The sequence below is a fragment of the Mus pahari genome, chromosome 10 (assembly GCF_900095145.1).
Source record: "Mus pahari chromosome 10, PAHARI_EIJ_v1.1, whole genome shotgun sequence".
NCBI lineage: Eukaryota > Metazoa > Chordata > Mammalia > Rodentia > Muridae > Mus > Mus pahari.
This window is the reverse complement of record NC_034599.1, coordinates 34,758,953-34,768,126: the sequence shown is the minus strand read 5'-3', so window position 1 is coordinate 34,768,126 and position 9,174 is coordinate 34,758,953.

The following is a 9,174-nucleotide window of genomic DNA, read 5'->3' as shown; positions in this document are numbered from 1 at the left end:
TTGGTAGCAAATAAAAAAGAGTTCCGTTCCAACATGTTGTATGTGAGACAGAGAATGGGGAAAGGAACTTGGGCATCCTTATAAAGGAGAAGGAAGCCTCCACAGTCATTTCCCACACTAAATCTATCTCTCTACATTCCTGGTGTGAGGACAATACAGAACTGAGAGAAGCAGGAAGAGAAGATGTGAGCACTTACAGGAATAGTGGATCATAGATGACTCAAAGATGAAAGACAGATTTCCCTCCTTCTACTATCAGATTCGTCTTTGTAGATGTGAACTCTCCGCCATAGCCTTCTACTTTCCCATAGAATTGGGTATCTAGTCTGCAGCTTCAGATCCTACTTGGTCTTCCTTTTCATTCAGAATCGCACACAGAGGTTGCTGTATATCTGCTGGGACCTGGGGTGATTTCCTTTGTTAATGGAAGCTAAATCGTCCTACATCTGTGGAACTTCAAATGGCTTCTTGATCCCTGTGGAGCCCCATCCTCAGTCTATGCAAAGGCTCAGGGAGACTAAGCCCTCTGAGTGTTAAGGAACAATTAAAAGCAGAGAAGAGTTTCACAGTAGTCAAGTGGGACCCAGCATGTGAATCCCTTCAGACCTTGTTTGGAGCGTTGGTTTTACAATGTTTTGTTTTATTTATTTACTTATTTTTCTAACTGGGGCAAGAATTTCATTGACTCCATGTTTCCAGGGACCTTTGGGATTTCATTTGCTCAACTGTTCTTCCTTCCAGTTTCTGCCTGCTCCTTTATTTCTTATCAATTCTTGTATCCAACTGATCAGAAGTCATTCAAGGTTATATCAGTTTAATAATGGCAGGAAATGCTTTTATTTGAACAAACGTATACTTACTTCAAGCAGAAAACTCTTCTAACATGAAAACGGGGAAAATGAATTATTTTCAAATACTAAGTAATGGTATATATATATATATATATATATATATATATATATATATATATATATAAGTGACAGACTTTTGGATTGAGATATCAAATCTGAAATGGTCTTAAATTCTAGTCTTTCACACTATGTCATATACAGAAAACAGATAATTTTATCAACCACCACCCAAGCCAGACTTGTGTGAGTAAAGAAAATTATTACGAAGCCAAAAAAAATTCCTATTACCTAGTGGTGTGATAGAAGTGAAAAAGTCATAGAACATTTTGTTTTCTATTTTTTCTGGTGACAAAGAAACCACTATATTGCCAGTCATATATGCATTTAGTACATACAATCTTGTAAAAAGGGTAATATTTAATAGTGAAATAACCACTTTATTATTAGCTTCTATATAATTATTCATTTACCATTAATCTAGACTGTACTTTTATTTATATAGAAGTGAAGCATACGAGGAAAGAGCATGCCATCAGACGCTTATGTGCCCTGCACATGCGGTACTTTCCACTTCCTCAGCAACCGGTAGCAAGTAATAGACTTGTGGCATGAGCTAAGTAAGTACACAAAGTTCCATAGAAACTTGCGAAGGGCCCAGTTTTCCAGACTGTACTTGAAATTAAAGTTCATCATGGTATTTTGTTTTATTTAGCCCCTTCGTTACCAAATATTGCCTTTATCACTTAGTTATTTTCATGTTACTTTATTTTCTATGTCAAGGGTTGCAAGTGGAGGTCAGAGGACAACTTTCAGAAGTCAGTTCTCACCTTCCACCGTTTGGATTTGGGATTTAATTTAGATGGGCAGTCTTGGTAAGAAGCACCTTTACCTACTGGTTTATCTTTCTGCCCTGTTGACTTTTTGGCTGATCTATGCAGGTCTTCTCTGCTGGAAGAATAGAGTAGACTACAATCTGGTGCTGTAGACAACCTTACTTCAGTTTTAATGTACTTTTATACATGGATGTAAGAAAACAAAATCCAAGAAAATTTGTTGGAATTAAGAAAAAGCATGATGAAAAAAATGTAAATAAACACCAGTCAACATACACTAAATATTAATAGAGTAGCTCTTTGCCAGAATTTTCTCAAGACAGAACAATTTAACAATTGCCAGGCATGTACTATAGGTTATACCCAAGAAAGCACAAAAGCAAGGCAAAAGGTCATATCCAGATTTAGAGTACAGTGACCAGATTGGGTTCTAAAGCTATGTTCTGATATTCAACAAGAATAAACATATCTTACAAGTTGAATCCAAATGTTTGTCAGAGCAGTAGCGAAATCAGGTCTAAGAACAATCCAGGGAACAAAATATACCTGAGGTAAAGGTCCTCTGCTCTTTCTCTGGAACCTCTCTCACAGTTCCCCAAGGCATTGTTCACCATGGGTTGTTCTTTTGACTGTGTTCCAACACTGACTATTCATTCATTTTATGCCTTTTCAGAATAAAAGCTATGAGCTAGACCCTCCAACATCATTCATGTGGAAATATCTCATAAATCATTGACCACACATGCTAGATAACTACACATGTTAGATACCCACATACTTTATCCTCTCTTCTTGTTTCCCCAGAACCAAAAAATCAGTCACATCCCTAACACTGAAACAGAAAACTAGAAGTAACCTCCCTTCCTTTTGTTCATATCTCCTGTTGATCCCATAGAACATCCTCTTCTAACCTCCCTCCCCCAACTATATGGCTGTATACCAGGACTAAATCCAGCAGGCACCCTCTCCCCTCAGTTAAACCACAGGCTACATTTGCTAGAAAATCAGGTAGGCTGCCCACAGACTTTCTCCTCCTTCTCTGTTCCCCTAGGTCCAATGCCCCAGCCTTATTCTTAGTGATGCAACAGACTACCAGCTGTAGCCTCATTTCCCCAATCTTTACATCTCCTGTGCATCCCACAGACCATCACAACAATCACATTAAATAAAAATCTGAGAACAAAAACAAAGAACCAAATAACAAAACATCTACCCAATGAAAGCAAATCCACAAATCAGCACCTAGATCTTTAATCAACTGAAAACCAGATGTCTAGACCCCAGCTTAAATATACAATCAATAACAGCCAGGACAATATATTCCCATGAGAGCTCAGCTATCCAACCACAACAGGCCCTGAATATTTCAACATTGCTGAAGCACAAGAAAAAGACTTTAAAACAGCTTTTGTGAATATGGTCAAGGTTCTTAAAGAGGAAATAAATAAATCCCTTGATAAAATCCAGGAAAACACAAAAGAACGTTATAAGGAAATAAAACTTTTCAAGACATGAAATTGGAAATAGAATCAATAAAGAAAACTCAATCTGAGGGAATTATGGAAATAAAATTTTAGGAATTTGAATAAGAACTACAGATACAAATTCTAACAGATAGAAGAGAGAATTGCAGATACTGAAGATACAATAGAAGAAATGGATGAATCCATCAAAGAAAATATTAAATCTAAAAATCTCCTGACATAAAACATCGAGGAAATTTGGTACACTATGAAAAGACCAAACCTAAGAATAATGGGTATAGAGGGAAAGAAACCTAGCTCTAATGTCCAGAAAGTGTTCTCATCAAACTTACAGAAGAAAATTTTATCACCTAAAAATGGGGATACCTATAAATGTCCAAGAAGCATACAGGACACCAAATGGACTGGATCAGAAAAGAAAGTCTCTTTGTCACATAGTAATCAAATCATTAAATACCTAGAACAAAGAAAGTATATTTAAATCAGAAAGAGAAAAGACTGAGTAAAATATAAAGGCAAACTTTATTATAATTATACCTAGCTTTTCAATAGAACTCTAAAAGCCAGAAGAGCTTGGATAGATATAGGAGACAACAGATGCCAGCCCAGATTATTATACTAGAAAATCTTTCAGTTACCATAGTTAGAGAAAATAAGATATTTCTTGATTAAGTTAAAGTTAAAATCTGCCTACAAAGTAAGCCCTACAAAAGGTGCTAGAAGGGAAACTCCAATCTAAGAAAGTTAACTAGACATATGAAAACACAGGAAATAAATAACATAACATGATCAAAATCCAAAGAAGGGAAGCCTCCTCTACAGACACATCATAACCACCACCACCACCACCAACAACAACAACAACAAAAAAATAACAGGAGACAATCATTGGCCATTGATATCTCTCAATATCAGTGTTCTCAAATCTTCAATAAAAAGACACTAATAGGAAATAGGATCTATCCTTTTGCTGTATCTAAGAATCATGCCTCAGCATCAAGAATAGATATTACCTCAGAGGGAAGGCTTGTAAAATGATATTCCAGGGAAACTGATCTAAGAAATAAGTTGGACAAGACATTTTACTTTCTGACAAAGTAGAGATAAGGGAAGAGAGTATATACTTACCAATGAAAAACATCCACCAAGATGACATTTCATTTCTTAACATCTATCCCTAGACACAAAGGAACCCAAGTTTGGAAAATAAATATGACTATAGCTTAAATCACATACAGACCTTCACCCATTAATGATAGGAAACTTCAATACTCCACTCTGATCAAAAGACAGACGTGCAGACAGAAAGTAAACAAAGACATATTTAAGCTAACAGATATTACAAAGAAATTGGGTCTAACAAATATCTATAAAATATTTCACCCAAACATAAAGAATATGCTTTCTACTCTACACCTCTTGGAACATTCTCCAAAATTGTCTATTCATACACACACAAAGCATGTCTCAATGATACAAAAATTGGAATAACTTCCAGCATCCTATCAGAACACCGTAGATTAAAGCTGGATAGTAAGAACAACAAAAAGCTTACAAACTCGTAGAAATTGATCAGCTCTTAGCTGAATGAAATATTGACAAAGACAGAAATAAAGAAAGGAATTAAAGACTAGAATGCAATGAAGAGGACTACACAGCATACCCAAACTTATGGGACACAATGAAAGTGGTTATAAGAGGCAAGTTCAGAGTACTATGTGCCTATGTAAAAAACTGGAGAGATCTCATATCAACTTAACAGCACATCTGAAAGCCATAGAAAAAGTGAAGTATTCATACCCAATAGAGTAGACAGCAAGAATTAATCAAACTGAGGGCTCGAATCAACAAAATACAAACAAAGAATCAATGAAACAAAAATTTGGCTCTTTGAGAAAATCAACAAGATAGACAAAACCCTTATCCAAACTAGGTAAAAGAAAGAGAGGGGGGTTTCTAAATTAACAAAATCAGAAACAAAAACTGAAAAAGTAAAGAAATGGATAAAGTTCTCAATAGGTACCACTTACCACAGTTAAATCAAGATCAGATAATCAATGTGAATAGACCTATAACCCTTAGAGAAATAGAAAATTAAAATTAAAATCTCCCAAACAAAAAAACCCAAGGCCATTTGGTTTGGTGCTGAATTATACCATAAATTCAAAGAAGAAACAATCTTCAACAAATGGTGCTGGTCAAACTGGATGTTTACATGTAGAATACATGTTTATTACCAAGCACAAAACTTAACTCTAAGTGGATCAAAGACTTCAACATAAAACCAGGCACATTGAACTCAATAGAAGAAAAGTAGGGGACAACTTCACCCCCATAGTGCAGGCACTAAGATCAACAGTTAATAAATGGGACCTCATGAAACTGAAAGGCTTCTGTAAGGCAAAGAACTTCACAATTGTACAAAGAGGCAGCTTATAAAATGGGAAAAGTTTTTTATGAGTTCCTCATCTAATAGAGATTTCACATCCAAATATATAAATAACTAAGAAATTAGATATTTAAAAAAATAGATAATACAGTTAAAAATTAAACAAAGATTCCATTCATAAATCATAATTGCCAGAAACTAGAAACAACCTAGATGCTCATCAACAGAATGAGTAAAGATAATGTGCTACATTTATAGAAAAGAGTGTCACACAGCTGGAAAAAAAATGACATCATAAAATTTCAAGCAAATAGATGGAACTAGACAAAATTATCCCAAGTTAGGTAACCCAGACCCAGAAATGTCAATATAGTATGTATTTACTTATGTGAGAATATTAGCCATTAGATAAATGATGACCGACCTATAATCCATAGACCCAGAGAAGGTAGGCACAGAAGAAGTGACTAGGGTATGTCACATGTATCTCCCTAGGAAGGGAAAATAGAATATAGCTTATGATTGGATTGGGGCTAGAAGTGGGGGGCAGAGTATGAACTGGAAAGATCAGGTGAGGAGATAGTGTTGAGGAAGGGAATGTGGGGAGAAAGTCCTCTTATCGATGGGCAGTTGAGGGGTGATATGGAAACCTAGTTCAATGGAAACTTCCTAAAATATATGAAAGTGATTCTAGGGAGGTTTCCCAGAAATGGGAAAGATAAGTCCCAAATGGCCATATTTTGTTACCAAACAAGACTTCCAATACTGGGCCCTGGAGTTGAGTCCTTGGCTAAAGTGGTCCTGTAGAAATCCCCAAATAACCTAACAGGCTATTGTTAAGACAATAGCTTGCTCTTTGCAAACTGATAGCAAAGACCCATTGCCAAGGACAATACCCATACAACTCTGAATGTGGAAATATTGACCTGGTGCCTACCTCTAAATTCTAATGTCTTTGGTGTGGAAGGTATTCTGCAGGTTACTGAAGAGAAATATAAATATCAACCCATCCACAAAACCTTTGACCTACAATCTGCTTTACCTGCAAGATATTCCAGGGCATTGGTAGCACAGAAGTTGTGAGAATAGCAAACCAATATCTTATCTGACATAAGGCCCACTCCATAAGATGAAACTCATACTCAATACTGCTTTGGTGACCAAGGACAAAAGACTAGTTAGCCCAGATAACTAGGGTAAAATGAAATAGTACTGATCTAACAACAACAGCAACAATAGCAACAACAGGAATCAATAAAATGATTCCCAAAGGTATTCTGCTATACTGATAGATCAGTGCCTTACTCAGTTATCATCGGAGAAGCTTTCTCCTGCAACAGATGGGAACAGATATAGAGACCTACGGATAGACTTTACTCTCTCATTAGAGAGTGTGGGGAACAAAAAAACACACAGCTCTACATGGGATGTTTCAACTGAGTTAATTTCCTCAGAGCTCAAGGAATCCCTTAGAACAGGAGGCAGAAACATTGTGAAAGCCTCAGGAGATAGGGTCCTCTGGGTATATATTATAATGTTAATCTTAGTATTTTATGGAACTCCTGACTGAATGTGACCCAATGAAGCTCTGATTTTTGTTCCTGCTTTTGGGGGTCTTTTCTTTTTGTTGATTTGACTTGTGCAGCTTCAATGTGATAGTTTTGGTTTATTTTCTATCTTATTCTGTCATTTTTTTTTGGTTGGGAAGAAAGAAAGAAAGAAAGAAAGAAAGAAAGAAAGAAAGAAAGAAAGAAAGAAAGAAAGAAGAAAGAAAGCTGGAAGGAAGAAAGGAAGGAAGGAAATGACTAGTGTGAAAACTAAAGGTTGGGTTAAAGAGATTATTAGACAGTCATGAACAGAGTTTAAGCATTATTTTTACAAATGTCTGATTAAAGTTAAGAAAGAAGAATATACAGAAAATGGAAAAGATACAATATTAAAGGCTGGTAGCTTTCTGAAGTGATGAAGAGAAAAGTCAGTGGCCAAGGACATGATACATGCTGGGTAAGAAGTGACCAGACTGAAAGCATCCCTGAGTTACCTGGGGGAAGGGCAACCCTTTCTGCTTCTGAGGCTTTAACAGAAGAACAGTCAGGTGATTGCTCCGATGGCAGCTGGAAGAACACAGTTTGGGATTTCTGAACCAGGAGAGATGGGAGAAGAGAGAATGGGAAAAAAAAAAAAATAGCAAAACTTAAAAAAAAAAAAATGACAGTGAGGAAAACAGTTTCAATGACAAAGATAAAAATGAAAACAGGAACATATGTAAAGAAAGTGTAAAAATGGTAAATGAGTGGAAATGTCTAATACAATAAGGAAGGGAAAACTGTGCTCTTTTCAAAACAAAGAAAACAAACAAAAGAAAAAGAAAAAGAAAGACAGGAAGAGAAATGTCCCAATGGCTTGTTATAAGCCAATTTTATGAGGTCATATTCTCAAACAAGATTTCTTCTTCTCAAATGACTCCAGCTTATGTCAAGTTGATATAAAACTAGCTAGTACTGTTGATTAATCATATTCCTATCTCCTCTTATTGACAAAATACAAATTAGTATAACAGTGCTTTCATAAATACACAAATGTATGTATAATATGTATGCATATAAAATGACGTTTTTTTAAAGGATTGATCATTGGACTCATGAAAAACTTTAAAATGGAAAAAATAAAGTACACATTGTTTTAAAATAAAGTTTGGATTTGTGGTTAACTATAAAGTTCTATTTATTTGTGTATATTTGCCATAAATATTCCCCAATTCTGCTTCTTACAACATGTTTGCTATGTCTCCTCTGTGGAAGACAAGTTGTAGGTTTTTATTCCAGCACAATGGAGGGAGAAATCTGTTCACTTTGCCAGGTTTTGGCTTTTGCTGTCAGATATTCCAGCAGACAGTGAGCAACACCAGATGTGATTTCTACAGAGTTCACTGGACCGAACATAACCTGGGGATGGAAGCCCTTAACTTCAACTTCAAAACCCGAAGCGCTGATGTAAACCGCTGATGTAAACCCGTTGGTAATTAAATCTGTTACAAAAGCACTGCATTTCCACACCGGGTCTTTTTGTTGTTGTAATTTTAAATGTTCACTTGAAGAAGGATTTACCTGCCTTTGACTTTGCCTGGTCTGCGATCCTTCCTCTGCAGAGCGCAGGCAGAGGTAAATTAGCAATCTTGGAAATTCAAGGGATTCTCTTTCCTGCAGATGCTTCAGTCATAGAGTTGCTCTGTTACAGCAGAGCCAGAGAGGTGGGCGTGTTTTCCAGGAAAATTAATCCGCAGCTGTTTTCATTTTTCTTGATTCACAGCACCGGGATTTCTGCGGAAGGTAAGAGCCAGCTCTGCAGACACCCCACTCCCAGCTCTAAAAACACATCCCCACCCCCATCCTGGACTTAAACCTTGCCTTCCCATCCCGGTCTCCGCTTACTTAGGAGGACCATCCCCTTTAGGGGCTTGTCTTAACTGCAAGCTCCAAGTTTGGGGAGTGGGTACTTGTGGGTGATTTCTGCGCCATTGGAAGTTTATGGGGTGCAAGAATCCTTTAATCATCCAATAACCTCAAGCAAGTCCCTCTTGTTCTCGTCTGTCTGAAACCTTCTCTTTCTCTACTTCC